This window comes from Amblyraja radiata, chromosome 3, assembly GCF_010909765.2.
Source record: "Amblyraja radiata isolate CabotCenter1 chromosome 3, sAmbRad1.1.pri, whole genome shotgun sequence".
In the NCBI taxonomy this organism is placed as follows: Eukaryota; Metazoa; Chordata; class Chondrichthyes; order Rajiformes; family Rajidae; genus Amblyraja; species Amblyraja radiata.
Genome location: NC_045958.1, coordinates 20740896 through 20764878, shown reverse-complemented (window position 1 = coordinate 20764878; position 23983 = coordinate 20740896). Strand labels below are relative to the sequence as shown.

Genomic DNA, 23983 nt, shown 5'->3' with positions numbered 1-23983 from the left:
GGCTGCAAGAACAAGTGACCGAATATTCTGCGGTGACGGAATGACCTCATGATACCCCAAAGCCTTTCTACCATTTATACGACATAAACCAGGAGCGTGGAGTGCTCTGCACTTACCTGGATGAGTACAGCACCAAAAACTCTCAAGTAGCTAAGCCATTATTGCTATTGGAGAAAATGCAGCGTAGGTTCACCAGGTTAATTCCCAGGGATGGCGGGACTGACATATGATGAAAGAATGGGTCGACTGGGCTTGTATTCACTGGAATTTAGAAGGATAAGAGGGGATTTTATAGAAACATATAATATTCTTAAAGAATTGGATAGGCTAGATGCAGGAAAGATGTTTCCGATGTTGGGGGAGTCCAGAACCAAGGGTCACAGTTTAAGAATAAGGGGTTGGCCATTTGGGATTGAGATGAGGAAAAACTTTTTCACCCATAGAGTTGTGAATCTGTGGAAATCTCTGCCACAGAAGGCAGTGGAGACCAATTTACTGGATGTTTTCAAGAGAGAGTTAGATTTCGCTCTTAGGGCTAAAGGAATCAATTGATATGGGGAAAAAGCAGGAACAGGGTACTGATTTTGGATGATCCGCCAGGATCATGTTGAATGGTGGTGCTGGCTAGAAGGGCCGAATGGCCTACCTCTGCACCTATTTTCTATGTTTCTATGTTAAAGCGACACATTTGGAAGGCAATACTAGAACTACATAAAGGTCACCACACAACAGGTATAGGTGTGATTTCTTAATTTGTTAAGACTTTAATTTGCAGCCTAGGCTACAAAATTATTTCAAGGAGAGATTGGCAAAGCTATTGTCCTAGCAAAAGAGATGTCTGAAGGGAATTTAAATGGGGTTTACACTATTTTAAGAGGCCACTATCAGATGAACATGACATACTTACTTCCTTCAACACCAAATTCAATGACTAGAGAACAGGGGCCCAGGTGGGTTAAAGGGGAATGTGGGAACTATACACTAAAACTATCCAATAAAAATGCTATTTCCGTTATTAGGTAAGGGAGATCTATTATATGAAAGAATTGGAAACAGTGGCATTGTGCTCGACCCCATTTCTTTTCCAATCACACAATAATAAGTTTATCAAATTTGTCTGAGGGGTAATGTATTGTCTGAAGAAGGGTCTCGACCCGAAACGTCACCCATTCCTTCTCTCCAGAGATGCTGCCTATCCCGCTGAGTTACTCCAGTTTTTTGTGTCTATCTTCGGTTTAAACCTGCATCTGCAGCTCCTTCTTACACGTAATGTATTGTAAAGTTGGTTCTATTAAGCAAAGATAGTTGTATTGTGCCATATCATTTATGATGATCTCTCCAAAAGATTGATGCTGCCAGTTGTGAAAATTTGCCTTCAACGTTTTCCAGTAGTATATAGAACACATAGCAGAATATAAAGTTTACAGATGCATACGACAGATTTGTGACACTGCATATGAGAGAGAAATATGCACAAACTAAAATTGGGGTGAATCTTTCCGACTGTGGAGAGTAGTGCCAAAGGGGCCCACCAGGAGCATTTGTTAGGCAGCATGCCACCTGATCACAGTCTGGACTTTAGCACGTAATACCAAATGGCTGATGTACAGCAAGATTAGCCCCCTAGATTTAGACTATACAGCAGTTTATTTCTCTCTCGTACAAGCAGCTGGAGTGGAGGAAGGGGGGCATCCATGGCAGTCTGGGGGGGAAGCGTGTAGTGGAATTGGTTTGTGTGGACCCAGATCAGGGCTCAAAGGCCAAAGCAGGAAAAATGGTGGCTTCAATGACTCAATTGGTTTGAATGGCATGGGGCAGTTACTGGCCCAGCAGTTCCTGAACCCGAATCAAACCAAGTGTTGGGGCAATAGCATAAGAAGTCTTTGTTTAGACTATATTAAATGCATTCATATAGATCAATTATTTCACTGGCACTCCATCCCCCAACATGGAAGAATAAGCAAACATGCCTACTGACCTTTACAAATTACTACTCTTAATAAATAGTTATAGTTTTATGTGCTGGAGGATCTCAGTGGGTCAGACAACATCTGAGGAAGAAAATGGGCAAGCAGTGTTTCGGGTTAGGACCCTTCTTCGGACTGATTGGAGTGGGGGGGAGGGGGGGGGTGAATGTTGGAAAATTGAGATGGGGCGGGGGCAAGGCCTGGCAAGTGATAGCTAGATACAGCTGAGGGGATATGAAAGAGGTGATTGGCAAATGGGTGGAATAAGTGACTACAGATGGAGATAAAAAGGGGACAAAGGGGTGTCAGAAAAGGAAAGAGGAATAAAATGGGTGAAAAGAGATGGGGAGGGGAAAGGGGGGGGGGGGTTAAAAGAGAAATGTGGATCTTGGAGATTTGAAATAAGCATACGAAGGGGGGGAAATGAGCAGGATGACTGGGTAGATGGAAGTAAAGTGTGCATCACATTACTTAAAATTGGAGAATTCAATGCACAATGCTTCAATGCACGGATTGTAAGCTACCCAAATGGAATATGAGATGCTGAGGGAGAGGAAAGCAGAAATATAAACAGAGAGAAGACACTGGTGACGGCTCCATCCAAAATAGAAAGGGGGGAAAAGCCAGTTTACTGAAGGTGATGTCCTAGAGTGGAAAGCCTTACCTTGGGAGCAGATGCGACAGGGATAGTGAAATTGAAAGGAAGGGATGGCACCCTGCAAGATGGAGATGGAAGGAGGTGTAGTCAAGGTAACTGTCATTGGCTTTGTAGTAGACGTCAGTACATATCAGTGTCATGTGATGGAACAATGGAGAGAGAGGTGCCAGAGATAGTTGAGATAAACGTGAGGATATGTTGGAAATTGGTAAAGTTATGAAATCAAAGTTCTGCATGAGTGCAGGAGACAGCCCCAATGTATTTATCAAAGTAGCGGAGAGTTGGAAAATGGTGCCGGGGTATGTTTGACACAAGGAATGTTTAACGTAACCAACAAAACGACACGCATAGCTGGGGTTCATTTAGGTGCCCATGGCTACACCTCTGACGTGAAGAAAGTAAGACAAGACAAAAGAGAAGTTGTTACGGGCGAGGAGACATGCTAACAAGTGGAGATGGTGTCTTAGATGTTGGTAGGAAGAGACTGGACAAGGAAGGATAAGATAGAATCAAGGTATTTGGAGATTTAGTTTAGTTTAGTTTAAAGATACAGGGTGGAAACAGGCCCTTCGGCCCGAGTCCATTCCGATTAGCGATCTTCGCGCGCTAACACTATCCTACACACACTAGAGACAATTTATATTCATACCAAGCCAATTAACCTACAAACCTATATGACTTTAGTGTGGGAGGAAACCTAAGATATTGGAGAAAACCCATGCAGGTTATGGGGTGAATATACCAACTCCGAACATACAAGCACCCGCAGTCAGGATTGAACCCGGGTCTCTGGCGCTGTAAGCTCTACCACTATGCCACCGTGCCGAGATGAGTTTGATCACTGTGTATATTTTGCCTGTGACTAAGGCTAATTTTTGGAGGTCAATCTGTGAAGGCTGTATAAAATTTGCAAGTTGTCAGGATTTTATGCAAGTACAGGTGCACAACCTTTTATCCGAAAGCCTTGGGACCAGACACTTTTCGTAATTCAGAATTTGTCGGTCTTCGGAATGGAAATTTTTTAGCGTAGATTTTAATGGCTGGCTCAGTGGTAGAGTGCTCGGCTCATATCCGCAAGGTCGCGAGTTTGCGCCTTGATCCTGGCAGTTACTCGATCGCGAGTTTGAGTCTTCAATGTCGTTTTTTCTTGCAGAATAAATGTTTGTATGAAATGCAGTGTAGGAGAGGTGTACTGACTGTGTGGGCAGAACTTTGGAAGTGATTGCCCACCAGTCTAAAAAGCCGCTGTGTCTCCCTGTCCCTGGGATAGCAGGGGGCGATCAAACAGCACAATACCCCCCTCCCCCTCCAACTCCAGAGGAATCCGCTCCCCGATGGGCCGCTACGGCGACAAGTGGCAGTTTGCCCACAGCCCGAGCTGCGCCCCCTCATCCGCCACCCCAAGAACAAGACGTACCTTGCACACCATCAGCTTCTGCCCCTACGTGTTCCTCTGGAGTTGGAGCGGGGCTGGGCTGGAGTTGCTGCTGGCTGTGGGTCTCTGGGATCTCCGTGCTTGCAGTGGGTCTGGGGGTCGGTGGGCGGCGGTGGGAGCTGTGGAGCCTGTGGAGCCGCGGACCTACCTCCGTGGAGCTAGCCAGCTTCGGAGCGTGGAGAGCTGCGGGGGCGAGCTGCTGCGACCCGACTCCGGTGGATGGTGACACCGGGAGCTCGCGGGTCCCCGGTGGGAGACTGCTTTGCGGGGCACCGGCAGTGGCGACTTCTCCCGCCCGAATTACGGGGTTGAGAGTGACCTGGAGGGGGGCCTTACAACGCCCGGCGCGGCTGTAAATTGCCGCGGACTTGCTAGCGCCCGCCGGGGGCTCCAACATCAAGATCCGGGGCAGGACCCTACATCGCCCGGCGTGGCTTTGAGTGGCCGCTCCCCGATGGGCCCCTACGACGCCCCGAGCTGCGCCCCGTCATCCGCAACCCAGGTTCCTCTGTAGTTGGAGCGGGGCTGGGCTGCTGTTGGCTGTGGGTCTCTGGGTTCTCCGTGCTTGCGGTGGGCCTGGTGGTCGGTGTCCAATTGGTCCTGACGTCTCCGGTGACTGGCACGGTCCTGCTGCAATCGCCGACGTGAAGACAGTGCAAAGCCCCCGCGCCGGTGCAATGGGCGGGGAGCTGGAGAGGGGAGGGAAGGGGTCACACACATGGCCGGGAAGCAGAGGGGCGTAGGTGGGGTTAAACTGAAGGGAGCGACAATCTGCACTGTGTATCGTGAGTCTACCGTGGGAACTTTTTAACTCAGCAGGCAGGCAGCAGCATATTGTCAATTATTAACCCTCCCGCGCAATATACCCTCATCTTCTCTTTTATGAATGGGGATTTAGTTCCCCTTTCTTCAAGGACCGACCGGAGGTTCCGCTGTCACCTCTGCGGGCCGCCCTCGGTGAACGTTTTCAAGGGCCTTTCTTCAAGGACCGAAAAAATGGCCGCTATTCGGAGGTTTTCGTTATTTGGATCTTCGGATAAAAGGTTGTGCACCTGTATACAAATGTAGCTTATAACTTGCTGCAATCCACCTCATAACTAAATATCTCCAAACCATACATCCAGGAAAAATGGGGTGCAATTTACAAATTTACAATTTTAAATATAGTTCTTCTGCTGGTTCATTTGCAATATTTCAAATTTGTCTTAAATAATCCCTCAAAATTAAGAAAAAATATTTCTAACATATACTGACAATCAAGCAATTATATTGCCAAAAATAGAAACACATGATCACTAAAATTGTGACCCAATTACTGTCATTTCAATAAAAGGTCATGAAAGATCAATACCACATTCATTAGTTACAGACATTTTAGATTGCTACTGGAATTCTTAAATGAAGCCTCCTTTGTACAGTTTATCACTCAAAAAAGGCTCCTGTGTTTTCGTCAATGATTGCAACATGAATCATGAACATGACAAGAGCCCTCAAAATGAATCACTCAAACCACTGAATGTATTGCAAACTAAATAAAAATAAGTGCTATCATGCTTGTAATCAACCCAAAATCCGTAAAGTTATTTCCGAGGTGCTAAATTGCAGTATTCACATAATATTAGAGACTATAATTACTTGTGTGGCAAACATTCTTATACACCAAATGAGCCCAAAGATATCTAGAGCAGATGAGTATCAGTAAGAGATTCAATAATATGATCTATCATGTTAAGTTGACAATAACATACTGAGGTAATCAAAAAGTAATGGGCTATTATTCATTGTCTTTCACAATATTCCTTTAAGTAATGCATTCAATACAATTTTCTACTGTCAATATATGTTGCGCATAAAATTTCAATTATCTTTATCAGTAAGATCAAAATGATTCTGATGAGATTCAAAAGGAAACACCTAAAAACAATCTTCTATTCGTGCTTTCTAATATCTTTTTAGACTTTGATATCTGATAGATGTTTTCTGTGGAGAATTACTTGTAATTGATAATAACAAATGAAAGATGAGCTACTGCAAAATGATCGGATGATTTGGCTCGGTCTAAATAGACACCAAAAAGAAAATCTGCAAATGCTAAAAAGTTGAAATAAAGCTGAAAAAAGTGAAAACGGAGCAAGAATTTAATCAGCTGTCCGAGTTCAGATTATTATTAATTTAGTTTAGTTTATTATTGTCACGTACCAAGGCACAGTGAAATCCTTTTTGTTGCGTGCTTTCCAGTCAAAGCAAAGGCTATACATGATTATAATCAAGCTGTCCACAGCACACAGATAAATAATAAAGGGTACTACATTGAATACAAGATAAAATTTGAATACAAATAATTCAAAAGTCACCAATGAAGTAGTTGGGAGGTCAAGACCACACTCTAGCTGGTGAGAGGACAGTTCAGTTGCCTGACAACAGCTGGGAAGAAACTGTCCCTGAAGTGTCCCTGAGGTGTGTGTTTTCAAACTTCTGTACCTCTTGCCCATTGGGAGAAGGGAGAAGAGGGAGTGACCGAGGTGAGTGTTGCTTGATTATGCTGGTGGCCTTGCCAAAGCAGCATGAAGTGTAGATGGAGTCAATGGAAGGGAGGGAGATTCAATAATATGATCTGGGGAGGTTTGTTTGTGTGATAGTCTGGACTATGTCCACAACTCTCTGCAATTTCTTGCGGTCATAAATCGAGCTGTTCTGAAACCATGATGTGATGCACCTTGATAAAATGCTATCTACGCTGCATGCATCGACAGAAGTTGGTGAAGGTTGTTGGGGACATACTGAACTTCTTAAGCCTCTTAAGGAAGTTGAGATGTTGGTGTACTTTCATGGCCATAACTTCGATGTGGCTGGTCCAGGACAAATTGCTGGTGATATTTATTCCTAAGACCTTGAAGTTTTTGACCTTCTCTACTTCTGCACCATTAATGTTTGAATAGCATATCAAAATGTTATTTTCTCTCTATAAAAATGATGAGCAATCTACATCAACATACCATCATCCTTAAAAGCCTTTCCACCTTCTTTGTATATAATTTAATTTATACAAAGGTCTCAATACTAGTACAACTGATAAAAAATAGCACTGAAATTATACTGAAGATTGAAAGTGAATAATTTTAATTGTAGAACTAGCATGCGATTCACAAGTAGTCAAGGAATGTACATTCTGAAGCATAATTCTAAATCAAAAATCTAACGCAATTCTTCCTCTTCGACAACATGAAGTAACAAAGGCCCAGTTCCATTATGTGGAAAAACAGGATTGAAGTTCAACTCCAGTGAATGCCCTATCTTTCAGGTGACACCTTAAACTAAGGCCACATCTGCTCCTTCAGGTACCTCTCCATGGTACCCTGGCCAATATTTGTCTCTCCTTCAAAAACATATACTAGAAGAATATCTAGTAATTCTTCTTTTATTTACAGTACCTTGCTGTGGGGCATGTCTCACAAAATTATATTCTTTAAGCATGTCCTTTGGGAGCATGGCAAATATTAGTGCAATATTATGGACGAGACAATCCCCAATTAACTCAGGGCCGTAGACCATCTTTGACAGAACAAATTAATATAATCTGGAGTGCTTTAATGCCTTCTGCGGACTATTTTATTTTAAAAAATGCAAATAACCTTTTTTTTCAGTATTTCCAAATCACAAATCCAACCAAAATAAACGGGGATTCTCATGAATAACTAACCTTTCAAATCACAGCGGATACATTTTGGCTGATCTCTTAAACAAAAATTGAATGAAATTATATAATATGAAATAGGTTAGAAATACAAAATTTAACCTCGAATGGCTTCAGCAAACAAAATGTTATAATTATTTTCTGTAGTCAACCCATACAATATCTTTACATTCCTTTATAGGTGCACATAAACATTCTCCATCTTAAAATATAATTTCAATCCTAAAATGTCTGGGAGGAAAGGTTTATGGCACTCATGCATGGGTGCACACTATGAGATTATAGTGTTCTGTGTGTTGTTGCTGACGTGCAGTGAGGAAAATCCTATTTGCTTTAAATGACAGTTCATAAATAATTTAACAAGATTTCTTTGAGCATGCAATTGAAATTGCAGATTTCAGCTGAGCTATTGTGCTTCTGATACAAAATAAATTACAACATTCGTTTTTCTCATCCTTAAAATAAACTTCATGATACAATTTACTTTGACGAGCAAAGCCTCATTTCATTTCAAATAACATGGGACGAAAGACTTTCCATTATACCACAATGAAGCAAAGATTCCCAAATATTTTTAAGTCAGCAATGCAGCAATTTAGCTCTTACGCAGTGTTCAAGAGTAAGGATGCAGTAAATAAAAAAACACCACCCAGCAGCCATGCAGACATTTAAAGCACGATAAAATATACAAAATATAAAACATTCAATCATAAACTGAAATACCAAACATGAAGGAAGCATTTGCAATTTAAACAAACTCAGCATAAAGACCCAAGGTGAAAATCTGCATCAAACTTACATAAGCTTATACTAAAATTAAACAATCTATTTGTCGCTTTGTTCTCCCCCCAAAAAAATAAGGATATCATTTATTATCGGTCTTTATAATTTTTGGATTCCATTCTAGTTTCCTCTCCCTGTCTTCTGCTCAAGCACCAACATCAATCCTGTTAGACTACAATGCCTCCTTCATTCCCAACCCTCCCTTTCAAAGCAGGAAAAGCTGATGCCCACAAAATAAAGCTTTTGCTGACCTAGTGCCATAATAAACCCAGTCAACAGTAAACACCAATATACAATACAACCATATAACCAACTGACAATAGGACACAATAATTGTATTTTATTTTAAAATGATTTTTACCTACCCCATTTCTGAAGCAGTATATACCTCCATTTTTTTCCACCCTTCCTGTGTTAAATCACAATACAGCCATTCCAGTCACATGTTCACTTTATCAACCAATCATTTTGCAGACAACCTCCCTTAATTCTGGAGGATATTTGGTGGCCTTCATCCAGAAGATTACACAGCTGCTTCCCGTAGTCAATTAAATTCCTGTCTGTGTGAGTGCTAGAGGTTTCATGCTGTAGCAGATGACTGGCACAAGGCCAAGAGGTCCAGTCAGCTAGAAGGTCACACCAGCTGTCACCAAGGCTCGGAAATGGCAGCAATTTACAAAACGAAAATCACAGTGAGCATACTTTAAATCAGCTATAAACAGCCTCCTCCCACCATGCCCGAAAACATAAAGTCAGACTGCTAAAATAGTATTCCATGCTCAATTTCTAATATAGCAAAATAAAAACTTGCTCTTACAGAGAGGTTGAAGAAGTATATTAGCAGAAAAAGCAACTGTCTCATAATATCCAGAAATGTGCAGCAAGGCAGCAGATTAGAAACAATCTGAACAGTTCTGGTAGGTCAAGAGAAATCAGAACCTTTTATAAGACAAAAGCATGAGGGCAGAATGAGAAAACCCTTAATGCATTGAAATGCGTAACAGCTAAATATTCCGATGGAGAATTCTCCACATGTGCACAAGTGTAACACTGGATACGTGTAATCTCTTGATAACACAGCACAAAGAAAGAAGAAACAAGTTATGCATCTTCAAACTATCAAATATTTTCAGAAATCATAAGATTATAAAATTACTAATTTTATTCTTCAATTGCCATAAGCAATAAGCTATCCAAGACTATATATCTAATTTATTGTCGCTTTTGACGCATTGACCTTCATTAATCAGGGAATTGAATATAGAAATAGACACGTTATGTTACACTTGTAAACAACGATGTTGAGGCCGCACTTTGAAGTATTGTGTCCCATTTTCTGTAACCCTGCTAGAGGAAGGATGGCATTAAGCTGGAGAGAATGCAGAGAAGATTTACAAGGATGCTGTCAGGACCCGAGAGCCCAAGCTATAAGGAGATCAGGCAGACTAGGACTTTATTCCTTTGAGTGCAAGAGGTAGAGGGATCGTATAAAATCATGAGGGGAATTGAAAGGGTGAATTCACAGAATCTTTAACCTAGGGTAGGGGAATCAAAAACCAGAGGGCATATGTTTAAGACAAGAGGGGAAAGATTTAATAGGAACCTGAGGGGCAGCTTTTTCCACACAGTACGAGAGGAATATGGGGCGAGATACCAGAAGAAGTAGGAGTACTGAAGAAGGGTTTCGGCCCGAAACATTGCCTATGTCCTTTGCTCCATAGATGCTGCTGCACCTGCTGAGTTTCTCTAGCATTTTTGTGTACCTACCAGAAGAAGTAGTTGAGGCAGGTACAATAACAACATTTAAAAGCCACCTAGATATGTACATAGATAGGATGGGTTTAGAGGGATATGGGCAAAATGTAGGTAAAAGGGACTAGCTTAGATGGTACATCTTGGGCAGAATGGATAAGATAGATGTTTCTGTGCTGCATGACTGTGTCTATTTTATGGCCCTTCTCTCAAGTAGCTTCCACCATTATAAAATGCTGTGTAATACATACTGGCAAAACTTTGGGTCACTCATCTCCCACCTGCTTATATGGTTTAGTGTCAAAATATTTCTGATTACACTCCTATTAAATGCCTTGGGATTTTTTATTATCTTTGAATACTCTACCTGTAGCATTCCTAGCGTTTTAAGTGGTCATCTAAACACTTAAATGTTGTGAGAGTACCCTTCAAGCAGTGCATTCTGGATTTTAACCACCGTCTGAATGAAAAAAATAATCATCCTCTAATCCCCTCCAAATGTTCTACCCCTCAAATCCCCTCCAAATGTCTTAAACATTTGGCTTCTGGTTGCAGATATCCCTAAAAAGAGAAAAGTTTCTCATTATCTGCTCTATGCTCTTCATAATCTATATAGTCCAATCAGGTAAACCCTCAACCATCTCCATCCCAAAGTAAAGCAAAAAAACCCCAGCATATCCAGTCTCTCAACATAATTAAAATTTGTCATGTCAGGCAACATTAAAGGCACACCATCAATTTGACATTTCAAATTCATCTTCCAAGTGTTGGCTTCATAATGCCTGGAAAATCAGTTTCTATCACCATCTTCTGCCAATAAAATTATTTTTTTCTGAATGCATTCTCAGTCACACAACAAAAGCTGCAAAAACCGAATAAGAAAGGAAAAACTAAAGCAGTTACTATTGCAAAACAAATTAAAGGCAAAACATAGTATCTAAATTAATAATAGTAAAGTTGCACAAATGGAACAACGAGTTAATAGCAAGATAAATTATGTAATTAACCTTGTCACACTGATTGGTTGCATCACAGTCTGGTTTGGCAACTCGAACACCCAAAAACAAAGTTTACAGAGCGGTAGATGCTACCTGACCCATCAGATTCTGACTTCCCCATGATTGAAGGGATCTATTGCAAACGCTGCCTCAAAAAGGCAGCCAATATCAAAGAACCACACCACCTTGCCCACTCTCATTTTGCTCCTACCACCAGAAAGAAGGCCCAGGAGCCAAAGTTCAAGAATAGTTTCTTCCCAGCAACCATCAGGCTCTTGAACCATACACAACACTAACCTCAGCAACTATGACCTGCGTTTTTCGTAGCACCACAGACTTTGTTTTTCTTTCCACCAGTATTAAGTTTACAATTTGGTTTTGTTAAAGAAAGGAAGATTCTTCTTCTTCTTGCGTATGGCGTGCACAGCCTAATGTTGTAGGGCAACTTGTTCTATTTGATCTTATTTAATGGTGCACCCAAGGTTGATAGCATTCGTTGAAACAGGGCGGACCACGTGAAGGTTGCAATCTCCCACCCCAAGGAAGATTCTGAGTGGCAAGAAAACAAAAACGTGAAGTCTGTACTATTAGTTTGATTTCCTAATTTTCTCCTTTAAACAAACATATTAGCAGAACTGGATCACACAGGCATGCATGCGTCACCCTCGGGCCCATTCTTCCTTTAAATTAGATTAAGCCCGCGGTTAAGCAATTTATTTCCTGCATGCCTTGGTTTTCTCAGTGGCCAAAATTCTATCAATCTCAGTCATTTTCAATGTATTTAATTAAAGAATATATTAATAGTTCTCAATCATGACCACTGGTAGGAAAATCAAAATTATTAACAAGTGAGATTATATATGAGTATATGATTTTGATAAGAAAGTAAACAGCAATAAGAAACTTTAGTTTTTCTGCTTCCAACCTATGTACCACATCACCCCCACACCATTCCACTCCTCCCCAACATCCACTGAAAAAATACTCGAAGTACAGTCCTGACATACTCGTCTTGATCAAGATGAACTTGCTCAACAAAGACCAAGAAACAAAGAGAGAAATATCCAGGATGTGATTAGTCTGTCTGGTCCACTGCTACATCATTACATTATTTCTAAATTATCAAAAATCTGAATGATCTAATTATGAATATGCCACAGATTTCAGTTTCATTTTCTTGTGACTAGAAAAATTGTGAAAGAGAAACGGGTACTGTTTCTAACCACCTCTATGGGGGCAACAATTAATGCCCTCATGGAGAGATAACTGGAGCAATTTATAATGTGGGAAGGCTGAGAAGGGATGGGTTGCAGCAATTTAGGAGCCGTGATTCCTAAAGCCAAGGGACAGACAATTGTGAATGTTTGCTTGTCCGACTGAAGGACAGTGTGCAATTCTCATCCTGGTTTTCAAATCTTCCATGGATAACCTCCTCATCATTCATCTGTTTAATCCACAGTGGTACTATAACTTTCCAAGATATCTGCACATCTCAAGAAAAAGGACAAGGACATGGTGAGATCAGTGTGTGTATATTGATAAGCTAGGGAGTTTAAAATCAAGAATGAGATGGTGTTGGGTCTCTTAAAAAGTATTAAGGTGGATAAATCCCCAGGGATCGGTGGAATCTATCCCAGGTTGTTGAGAGAGGCACAGGAGGAGATTGCATGGACCTTGATCTTTGTATTCTCTCTAAGCGTAGGCGCGGTCCCGGAGAACTGGAGAGGAGCCAGTGTTGTTCCTTAGTTTGAGAAGGGGAGTAGGAACCAGGAAATTATAGGCCAGTGAGTTTCAAGTCAGTCATAGAGTGATACAGTGTGGAAACAGGCCCTTCGACCCAACTCGCCCACACCACCAACAATGTCCCAGCTGCACTAGTACCACTTGCCTGCGCTTGGTCCATATCCCTCCAAACCTATCCCGTTCATGTACCTGTCTAACTGTTTCATATACGAATGGATAGTCCCAACTACCTCCTCGGGCAGCTTGTTCCATACACCCACCACCCTTTGTGTGAAAAAAATATTTTCCCCTTTACCTTGAACCTATGTCCTCTGGTCCTCGATTCCCCTACTGTGGGCAAAAGACTATGCATCTAACCAATCTATTACTCTCATGATTTTGTATAACTCTATTAGATCTCCCCTCATCCTCCTGCACTCCATGTAATAGAGTCCCAGCCTACTCAACCTCTCCCTGTAGCTCACACCCTCTAGTCCTGGCAACATCCTTGTAAATCTTTTCTGAACCCTTTCAAGCGTGACAATATCTTTCCTACAACATGGTGCCCAGAACTGAACACAATATTCAAAATTCAAGATTTAAGATTCAATTTAATTGTCACAAGTACCAATTAAGGTACAGTGAAATTTGAGTTCTAAATGCAGTCCCATCAACGTCTCATACAACTGCAACATGACCTCCCAACTTCTATACAATACTCTGACCGATGAAAGCCAGTGCCAAAAGCCTTTTTGACCACCTTATCTACCTGCGACTCGACCTTCAAGGAACCATGCACCTGTACTCCTGTATCCCTCTGCTCTACAACACTATCCAGAAGCCTAACCATTCACTGTGTAGGTGCTGCCCTTGTTCGACGACCCAAAATGCACTTTTCTGTATTAAATTCCATCAACCATTCCTTCGACCATTTGACCAATCGATCCAGATCCTGCTGCAATCTTTCACAAACATCTTCACTATCTGCAAAACAACTCACTTTTGTATCATCAGCAAACTTGCTAATCTTGCTCTGTATGTATGGTTTCATCCAAATCATTGATGTAGATGGCAAACAGTCACGAGCCCAACACCGAACCCTGAGCCATTAGTCACGAGTGATAGGGAAGTAGGGAGAGGATTCTTCAGGATAGAATATGCTCACAATTGAGAGCGAATAGAGAGTCAAAAGTGGTTTATTGTCATATATCCCTGATAGAACAATGAAATTGTTATGAATTATTATGAAATAGAATAATTTGGGACAAAATAGCTTTGCCCGCAACAAGTCACGCCTAACTAACTTGATTGAGTTTTTTGAGCTGACAAAGGTGATTGTTGAGGGTAGTGGAGTGGATGTTCTCTGCATGGATTTTGGTAAGGCATTTGATACAGTCCCTCATGGTTAGGCTGATCCAGAAGATTAAGATCCATGGGATCTGTGGTGACTTGGTTGTTTGGATTCATAACTGGCTTACCATAGAGAGGGTAGTGGTGGAAGGGTGTTCTTCTGGCTGGTGGTCTGTGATCATGCTGTACAGTTATGCCCCTGTCCCACTTTGCGCCCCACCCAAGGTTTCCGTGCGGTTCCGGAGGTTGCAGGTGGTTGCCAGAGGTTGCAGGTAGTGGAAGCAGGTAGGGAGACTGACAAAAACCTCCGGGAACCGCACAGAAACCTTGGTTGGGGCGCAAAGTCTCCAGAGGTTTCCGTTCAGGTTTCCTAAGTGGGACAGGGGCATTACTGCTTAACATTTGCTGTGTTAACCATACCAGATAAATGAAAGAGCAACCTCTTAATCACTTCAATCCAGTCATGTACATCTCCAAACGATTTTTAAAAGAGTTGCAGGTAAAATTATTTTATAATATTTAGTAGTCATGATTTATACCTTAATTGCCTTTCACTGAAATCCAATATGACGGCCTTCCTTATATCAACATGGAGTGCCAATACATTATCTTCACAATCTATCAGCCTCAGTGGCTCAATTGCTCATGTCAAAAAGTTCTCCAAGTACAATTTCCAGCAATAAGAAGCAAAATGGCAGAAATAGCCACAATGGAAAGGCACTGTCTTGCATACAAGAAAAGTAATCAGAATTGTTTGCTAAACATGAGTGTTTAAAGAAATTAATGAGATTGCTGATTGTTAGGTAGGCATCATAGAATTTTAAAAAAAGATACATGGATCTACATATGCTCATTTACAAATAAAGTCAAAGTGCTGGAGTAGCTCCGCGGATACGGCAGTATCTCTAGATAACGTGGGTGGGTGACATTTCGTGTAGGGACTCTTCTTCAGACTGATTGTGTAGGGGGGGAGGGGTGGCAATGAAAGATAGATAAAGGTGAGAGGGGGTACACAAAATTGCTGGGGAAACTCAGCGGGTGCAGCAGCATCTATGGAGCGAAGGAAATAGGCGACGTTTCGGGCCGAAACCCTTCTTCAGACTGATGGGGGGTGGGGGGGGGGGAAGAAAGAAGGAAAAGGGGAGGAGGAGGAGCCCGAGGGCGGGCGGGTGGGAGGAGACAGCTAGAGGGTTAAGGAAGGGGAGGAGACAGCAAGGGCTAGCCAAATTGGGAGAATTCAATGTTAATGCCATAAGGACGCAAGGTCCCCAGACGGAATATGAGGTGCTGTTCCTCCAATTTCCGCTGTTGCTCACTCTGGCAATGGAGGAGACCCAGGACAGAGAGGCCGGATTGGGAATGGGAGGGGGAGTTGAAGTGCTGAGCCACCGGGAGGTCAGGTAGGTTATTGCGGACTGAGCGGAGGTGTTCGGCGAAACGATCGCCCAACCTACGCTTGGTCTCACCGATGTAAATCAGCTGACATCTAGAGCAGCGGATGCAGTAGATGAGGTTGGAGGAGATACAGGTGAACCTTTGTCGCACCTGGAACGACTGCTTGGGACCTTGAATGGAGTCGAGGGGGAAGGTGAAGGGACAGGTGTTGCATTTCTTGCGGTTGCAACGGATTGTGCCCGGGGAGGGGGTGGTGCGGGAGGGAAGGGAAGAATTGACGAGGGAGTTGCGGAGGGAGCGGTCTTTGCGGAAGGCAGACATGGGGGGAGATGGGAAGATGTGGCGAGTGGTGGGGTCACGTTGGAGGTGGCGGAAATGGCGGAGGATTATGTGTTGTATTTGCCGGCTGGTGGGGTGAAAGGTGAGGACCAGAGGGACTCTGCCCTTGTTGCGTGTGCGGGGATGGGGAGAGAGAGCAGTGTTACGGGGTATGGATGAGACCCTGGTGTGAGCCTCATCTATGGTGGCGGAGGGGAATCCCCGTTCCCTGAAGAACGAGGACATTTCCGATGCCCTGGTATGAAATGTCTCATCCTGGGAACAGATGCGGCGTAGGCGGAGGAATTGGGAGTAGGGGATGGAGTCTTTACAGAGGTCAGGGTGGGAAGACGTGTAGTCCCCTGCCCTCCAACAAAGGTGAGAGGGGGTTTGATCTGCAGATGGTTGGACAAAGCCAGAATTGAAAAGTCAAAAAGTGCGAGTTAAGGATAGAAGAGGTGAGAATTGTGAAGCCAGTAAAAAAGAATATAGGTAAAGGGGACAGGAGAAATAGGTGCAAGTCCAGGTGGGACACAGGGAAGAGAGGGGAAAAATCATCACCTATATCCAACTTTCATTCACTAGGCTTTGTTCTACCCCACCTCTCTCCTCCATCTCTCCACCAAGCACAATGAATCTGAGGAAAGGTCACAACCCGATTGTCACCTATTGTCCCCAGATGTTGCTGGAGGGAAATTTTTTTTTAAGAATGCTATTAGTTTTTCATGGGACACAAAAGCAGGGGTTGTCAATATCACAATACTGTATGGTTTGGTCTTTCTATAGTATAAAGTAGAAAGACACAGAAAGCAATCACAAAATTAAAATCCAAAGCAGAAATTAATTTTAGTTTATTTACAATATTAATGGTAACCTTGAAAACATTCTCAAAATTGACATGAGCTGGTTAGATAAAAATGCATTTTTAGGCTTTGCTACAACAAATTAGAATCCACTAAATCCTTTTTTAAACTAAGCTCAGAATATTTCACACGATTAATGGAGCTCAGTGTCAAAGTTTTAATTTATTGAGTACAATATCACAGATATTTGTGTTTTGCATAGTTAAGGGATTTAAAATTCAAGCACCGTTTAAAATGATATTTTATGAAAATGCTTTCTCAAAATTGATTTCTTTAAAATTGCTTCAATTCAATTACTGTAACTCTTATCCTGCGATGCATTTAACAGAAACTGGTGAGAAACTCTTTCTGGAATGCTTTCAATATCCAAGTTTCCAGTAGCTGCGCTCAGTAACAAAATTAACAAAACTACATTATCATGCAAGTACAAGCTTTGCAAATGATATTCCACAGGAATTAACAATTACATTTTCTCCATTTGCTTAAAAAACAATGATAACAAACAACTTGACAACAGCCTTTCGTTTCATGGCCTTAAGAAAATGTAATGAGGCATCTCCAGTGAGAGTAGAAATGTCATACACCTATTTATCAGCAATTCCAATAATTATAAATCATCCATTTTCAGAAACAGGTTTTTAAACAAATATGAAACAATAGTATTGATGGCATTGCAGAACATTCAGATTTAAATTTAATCAATTTTATTACTTTAATGTTTATTTAACGCAACAAACTTTAAATAAGTACATTTAAGCACCTTAATGTAATTACTCTAATTGGGAGGAAACTTGTGCAAGAGGTTGTCAGAAGTGTTCTACATTCATCAAAAAGAGGCGGCACACTACTAGAAACAGCTCAACTCAATTTCCAGTGCTCCAGTACAGCATGATGATAAATAGCCAACTCATATGCCTATTTCTTATGCTAACAATTTTGAGAATTTTCAAGAACTGATCTACTTTAACAAATTCCATGTTCTTGATGAACAAAGCAAGTTAATCCAGCACTTTGTCTCCTTTTGTAAACCAGCAACTGCAGTTCCTTGTATCCATAAGCAACTACCTTATCGCTTGACTGAGGATTTATCCAAACTCCAGCACAGAGGATTAAAAGCCTCTCAAGCTCTCCCCATTATCATTTGTTATTTTCTCTGAACTAGATGATAATCACCAATCTATGAAAGAAAATATTGTATTTTTTTGGCACCGATCACATTATTACAGTACTGAGAATATTCGAGAAGGCTCCCGAAATTAAGCCATATAGGTAGTGAAGGACAAAAGGGGGCATTGTCACTCTGTTGGTGGTGTATTACATACCACCTAACAGTCATCAGGAGACAGAAGAAATTATATGTCTGCAAATAGAAAAGAGATATAATGAAAACAGGGTCATAGTTTAATTTATCATTATTGTCACATGTACTGAGGTACAGAAAAAGCTTTTTTGTTGCATGCTATCCAGTCAGAAAAAAGACGATTGATATTGATAAGTTTTTGATATTTAAAGTTTAAAAAAAGCCAACTTTGAAACTGCCTGTGAGTGGGAGACTTTTCTAGCAGCTTCCAGTGATGATGTCACAATGACATCTCACACTCCAATCACAATGGGATCTCAGGCACACACTGCCGGGAACATTCTGACAATGACATCACAATGTGATCTCTGCTGCCAATACACAAGCTGTGTGAGTTGACGGAGTGGGGGATAGGAGGAGAAGAAATGTGATTTAAACATTGTCTTTAGTGGGGGTGTACGAATGGGGAGAGGTGAGGGAGGGAGTGACTGTGGGTAGGGAAAAGGAGAGGGAAGGAGAGGTGACAGAGAGACAATGGGATCAGCATCTTCAAGGGGAGTAAGGAGAGTGAGATTTTTGCCCCCCCCCCCAGTGGGAAGGATTGATCAGCTCCAGGGACGCTGACGCCAACTCAAAAGTCGAGTCCATTCTTTGACTCTGGGAAGTGCCGACTGCCCTCCCCCCCCCCCCCCCCCCACTTGGGAAGGATTCATTGCTTCCAGGGACTGCCTACGCCAACCCAACAATCGAGTCAATTCACTGGCTCCGTGAAGCGCCCACTGAGGGAACGGGTGATGAGTCTATTGCCTATTCCCCCCCCCCCCCCAGGAAGGATTGATTGGCTCAAGGGAGCACCGATGGTGTCCCAAGAGTCGAATCCATTCATTGATTCAGGGAAGCACCAGCTGCACCCCCCCCCCCCCACCCCCATGTGGGAAGCATTGATTGCGTTGGGGGAACGGGTTGCGTTGGCAGAATGGGTGAGTGGTGGAAACGGGTTGCGTTGGGGAAACGGGTGAGTAGTGGAATATTGCATTGGGGATTCGGGGCCCTACAGGTCAGGGGGTAGGGAGGGGAGTGGTTATGGAGGGTGGAAGGGAGTGACTGAGGGCAGGGGAAAGGTGAGGGAGAGGTGAAGGAGGGAGTGGAGGGAAGGAGGTGGGAGAGAAGAGGGAGGGAGTGTTGGGGGATGAGAGGAAATGAGCCACGCCTGTGCAGTAGGGGCTTATGGGTGAGTGGTGGAATATTGCGTTGGGCGAACGGGTTACGTTGGGGGAATGGGCGATGGGGTGATTGGCTCCAGGGGGGGATCCTGTCTTCGGGGTGAGTACCGACGCCGCGTTCGGGGACCAGCCCCCCCGTGTGACGTCGCCGCCACTGCCCCGGGTTTGGGAACAGGGCCCAACGGGTCACACTTGGTCTCCTAGAAGTATTACTAAATGTCTCGTTTTGTTTGGACATCTGTCTGCGTGCAATCTTAAGGAACTACACCAAAACGGTACACAATAGCACCACCTTACTCACCATTGACCTGTGGTTGTTTGTATCAAGTTTTGTTCAGATTAATGTTATATTTCACAAGTTATCCCATTTTTAAGTTTACTAAATCCACTTTGATAATCACGTCAACACTTCAGTGCTGGCTGTTGCAGCTTTGACGTCACAATGGGATCTCACAGTCCTCCACCAGACATTTGCAACAATGTTGCCATCATAGAACACTTAGTCGTGGTCCTACGGGTTAGACGTTCTAAATTGTTTTGGGGAACGGGTTGCGTTGGGGGACCAGGCCTCCCGTGTGACAGGGACCCAACGGGTCCCAGTTGGTCTATTGGTCTAGAAGTCTCGTCTTGTTTGGACGTCTGTCTGGCTGCATGCGATCTCATGGAACTACAACTAAACGGTACACAATAGCGCAAAACGTTTTGCACCACCTTACTCACCATTGACCTGTGGTTGTTTGTATCAAGTTTCACTCAGATTGATGTTATATTTCACAAGTTATCACATTTTATAGTTTATCCACTTTGATAATTACTTCAACACTTAAGTGCTGGCTGTTGCAACTATGACGTCACAATGGGATCTCACAGTCCTCCACCCGACATTTGCAACAATGTTGCCATCATAGAACACTTAGTCGGGGTCCTGGCAGCAAGTGATTGAACAGGAGGGGTAAGGGCCAGGGGAACTGGAATTGGAAGTGCTGGGGGAGGCAGGGGCAGTGCAATTGGAAATTTCTTTAAAGTCCAGTGCTGGGAGAGGCATGGGAGTGGTGGAATCTTACGTTGGAGAAAAGGTTGCGTTGTGGGCCTAGGCCTCCCGTCGGGGCTATTGGTGAGTGGTGGAATATCTAATTGCGGGGGGTGGGGGGGGGGGGGGTTGGTGTGTGTGTGTGTGTGTGTGTGTGTGTGTGTGTGTGTGTGTGTGTGTCTCTCTCTCTCTCTCCCCCCTCCCTCTACCCCCTTCCTCTCCTCCACCCCCGCCTCCCCATCCTCCCTCCCCTTCCCCCCCTCTCCACCCCTCCCCTTTCCCTCCACCCCCTCCCCTACCCCTTCTCTCAACCTCCCCCTCCCTTCCTCTCACCTCTCCCCCTCTCCCTCCTCCCCTCTCTCCTCCCATCTCTCTCTCCCCTCCTCCCTCTCCTCCTCTCCCCTCCACCTCCCCTCTCCCTCTGATTCTTGCCCCTCTGTCTCTGCCTCTCTCTGTATTTTCCCATTCTCTCTCTGCCCTCACTCTCTACCACTCCCCTCCCTCTCTAGACGCGCCTGCGAGTTTAGGGCTATGCGTCAGTGGATAGGGCGGTTCTGGGGTAAAAGGAGCAAATTAATAATATTAATATAATATCAAAGGGGGGTAGTTAGTGTGTGTGTGTGTGGGGGTGGTTAGTGTGTGTGACGCCGCATGCCGCCCAGCCTCCACAAACGCGCGTTGGGCGAACAGGCCCAACGGGTCTGCACTTGGTCTAGTATATTACGAAAACTCATCTTGTTTGTCTGTCTCTGTCCGGATGATCATGAAATTATGCCAAAACGGTACATGATAGCGCTCACTATTGTCCTGGGGTGTGTTGTATCAAGTTTCATTCAGATTGATTGTACATTTTACGTTATTCACATTTTCAACTTTACAAAATCCAGTTTGCCAAAATTCACTTGAACTTGCACTGGCAGTTAGCAGCGTATGATGTCACAATGGGATCTCATTAACATAAACTCCCCATCATCAGTGTTCCACCCCACAATGACATCACGATGTGTAAGGAGAGAGAGGGAATGGGGGAGAAGAGGAGAGGGCGAGGATTGTTGTTTAATGTTCTTTAAACATTGTCTTTAGCGGGGATGGGATAGGGGGAAATTGAGGAGTGAGGGAGCAGGGAGATAGAGGGAGAGGAGCGGGTAGGGAGGGGAGAGGGGGATGGGATAGGGGGAAAGTGAGGAGTGAGGGAGCAGGGAGATAGAGGGAGGAGGGGTTATGGAGGGAGTGACTGAGGGTAGGGGAAAGGAGAGGGAGGGAGTGGTAGAGGGAGTGGTGGAGGGGAGGAGGAGAGGAGGAGAGGGGAAAGAAGATGGAGGGTGAAGAGGAGGGGGAGGGAGTGCTGGGGGATGAGGGGAAATGAGCCACGCCGCAGCTTGGGCTATGGGTGAGTGGTGGAATGTTGCATTGGGGGATCGAGTTGCGTTGGGGGAACGGGTGAGTGGTGGAATATTGCGTTGGGGGAACAGGGCCCAACGGGTCCCACTTGGTCTAGTATATTTACCAGCTATTTACAATATATATTAATGATTTGGATGAGGGAATAGAATGCAACATCTCCAAGTTTGCGGATGACACAAAGCTGGGGGCAGTGTTAGCTGTGAGGAGGATGCTAGGAGGCTGCAAGGTGACTTGGATAGGTTGGGTGAGTGGGCAAATGCATGGCAGATGCAGTATAATGTGGATAAATGTGAGGTTATCCACTTTGGTGGCAAGAAAAGGAAAGTAGACTATTATCTGAATGGTGGCCGATTAGGAAAAGGGGAGATGCAACAAGACCTGGGTGTCATGGTACACCAGTCATTGAAAGTAGGCACGCCGGTGCAGCAGGCAGTGAATAAAGCGAATGGTATGTTAGCATTCATAGCAAAAGGAATTGAGTATAGGAGCAGGGAGGTTCTACTGCAGTTGTACAGGGCCTTGGTGAGACCACACCTGGAGTATTGTGTACAGTTTTTGTCTCCTAATCTGAGGAAAGACATTCTTGCTATAGAGGGAGTACAGAGAAGTTTCACCAGACTGTTTCCCGGGATGGCAGGACTTTCATATGAAGAAAGACTGGATAGACTCGGCTTGCACTCGCTAGAATTTAGAAGATTGAGGGGGGATCTTATAGAAACTTACAAAATTCTTAAGTGGTTGGACAGGCTAGACGCAGGAAGATTGTTCCCGATGTTGGGGAAGTCCAGAACAAGGGGTCACAGTTTAAGGATAAGGGGGAAGTCTTTTAGGACCGAGATGAGAAAAATATTTTTCACACAGAGAGTGGTGAATCCGTGGAATTCTCTGCCACAGAAGGTAGTTGAGGCCACTCCATTGGCTATATTTAAGAGGGAGTTAGATGTTGCCCTTGTGGTTAAAGGGATCAGGGGGTATGGAGAGAAGGCAGGTACAGGATACTGAGTTGTATGATCAGCCATGATATTGAATGGCGGTGCAGGCTCGAAGGGCCGAATGGCCTACTCCTGCACCTATTTTCTATGTTTCTATATATATCTTATCTAATGATACATAACTAAAACTTTGATCTTGTGCTCTTCTGGTTAGCGCAGTTTTTCTATTTGCTCAAAAACGGTACGCGATAGCGCTACGATTTTTCGCCAGCTCACTCACTGTTCTCCTGTGCTGCGAGTGCACTAAGTTTCGTTCCTATATATGGTGGTCTATTGTAAAAGATAGCGAGATTTAAAATTCCTAAAAACCCTGGGGTTCTCATTATTACTTCACATTAAGGACATTTTGTGGTACTTTGTAAGCCTTCCTGATTCTTTTTAAAATTCTTGTCCGTTTCCTTTATATTCCTCATGGGCCCCGTCTGATTTTAGGTTCCTTAGTCACGTATATGTTTCCTTTCTTTTTGGCTAAATTTACAATTACTAGTTATGCAACATTCCCATTCTTGTCTTTTGTCCTCATAGGAATATGTTGGTCCGAAGTTCTGACCAGCTGGCTAAAAAACAACTCCCAAGTCTGATGTGGATTTATCCAATTACAGCTGCTCCCAATCTACTCTCCCCAGCTCCTGCATAATTCTATTGTAATTAATCAACTATCAATTTAGAACTTTCCAAGGTCCAGTCTTATCTTTACCTGGAACTATTTGAAAACTAAGTTTCAAGAAACTGTTATGGATGCACCTAAATTCTGCCAGATTCAAGTCTCCACCACTAAGGAAGTCCCAGTTAATATTGGGGAAACTAGTCACCTACTACAACAACACTCTTGCTTTCACATGTTTCCACAATCTGCCTATATATATCTGTTGTTCTATCTCCAATTGGCTATTAAGAGGCCTGTACTATAATCCCATCATAGTGACTGCACCTTTCCTGTGATATAATCTCATCATGGTGATTGTACCATCCCTATAATATAATTCCATTATAGTGATAGCACCTTTCTGATTCCTGATCTTTACCCAAATTGCTTCACTCAATGAGCCCTTCAGCATGTCCTTTCTCAGCACGGTTGTGACATTCTCCCAAATCAGTA

At 43.4% G+C, this 23983-nt stretch overlaps 1 protein-coding gene across 5 annotated transcripts in view; it reads right to left on the bottom strand.

Annotated features, from left to right (window-relative positions):
* apc (APC regulator of WNT signaling pathway) overlaps positions 1 to 23983 on the bottom strand; it is a 152918-nt gene that overhangs the window by 102369 nt on the left and 26566 nt on the right. Inside the window, exon 1 of one of the 5 annotated variants that reach the window (XM_033017431.1) lies at positions 8903 to 8995. The exons of the other annotated variants lie outside the window; for them this stretch is intronic. The gene's annotated coding sequence lies outside the window, so the exon portion shown is untranslated. Of the gene's footprint in view, positions 1 to 8902; positions 8996 to 23983 lie in introns of those variants that run through there. 5 annotated transcript variants of the gene reach the window in all.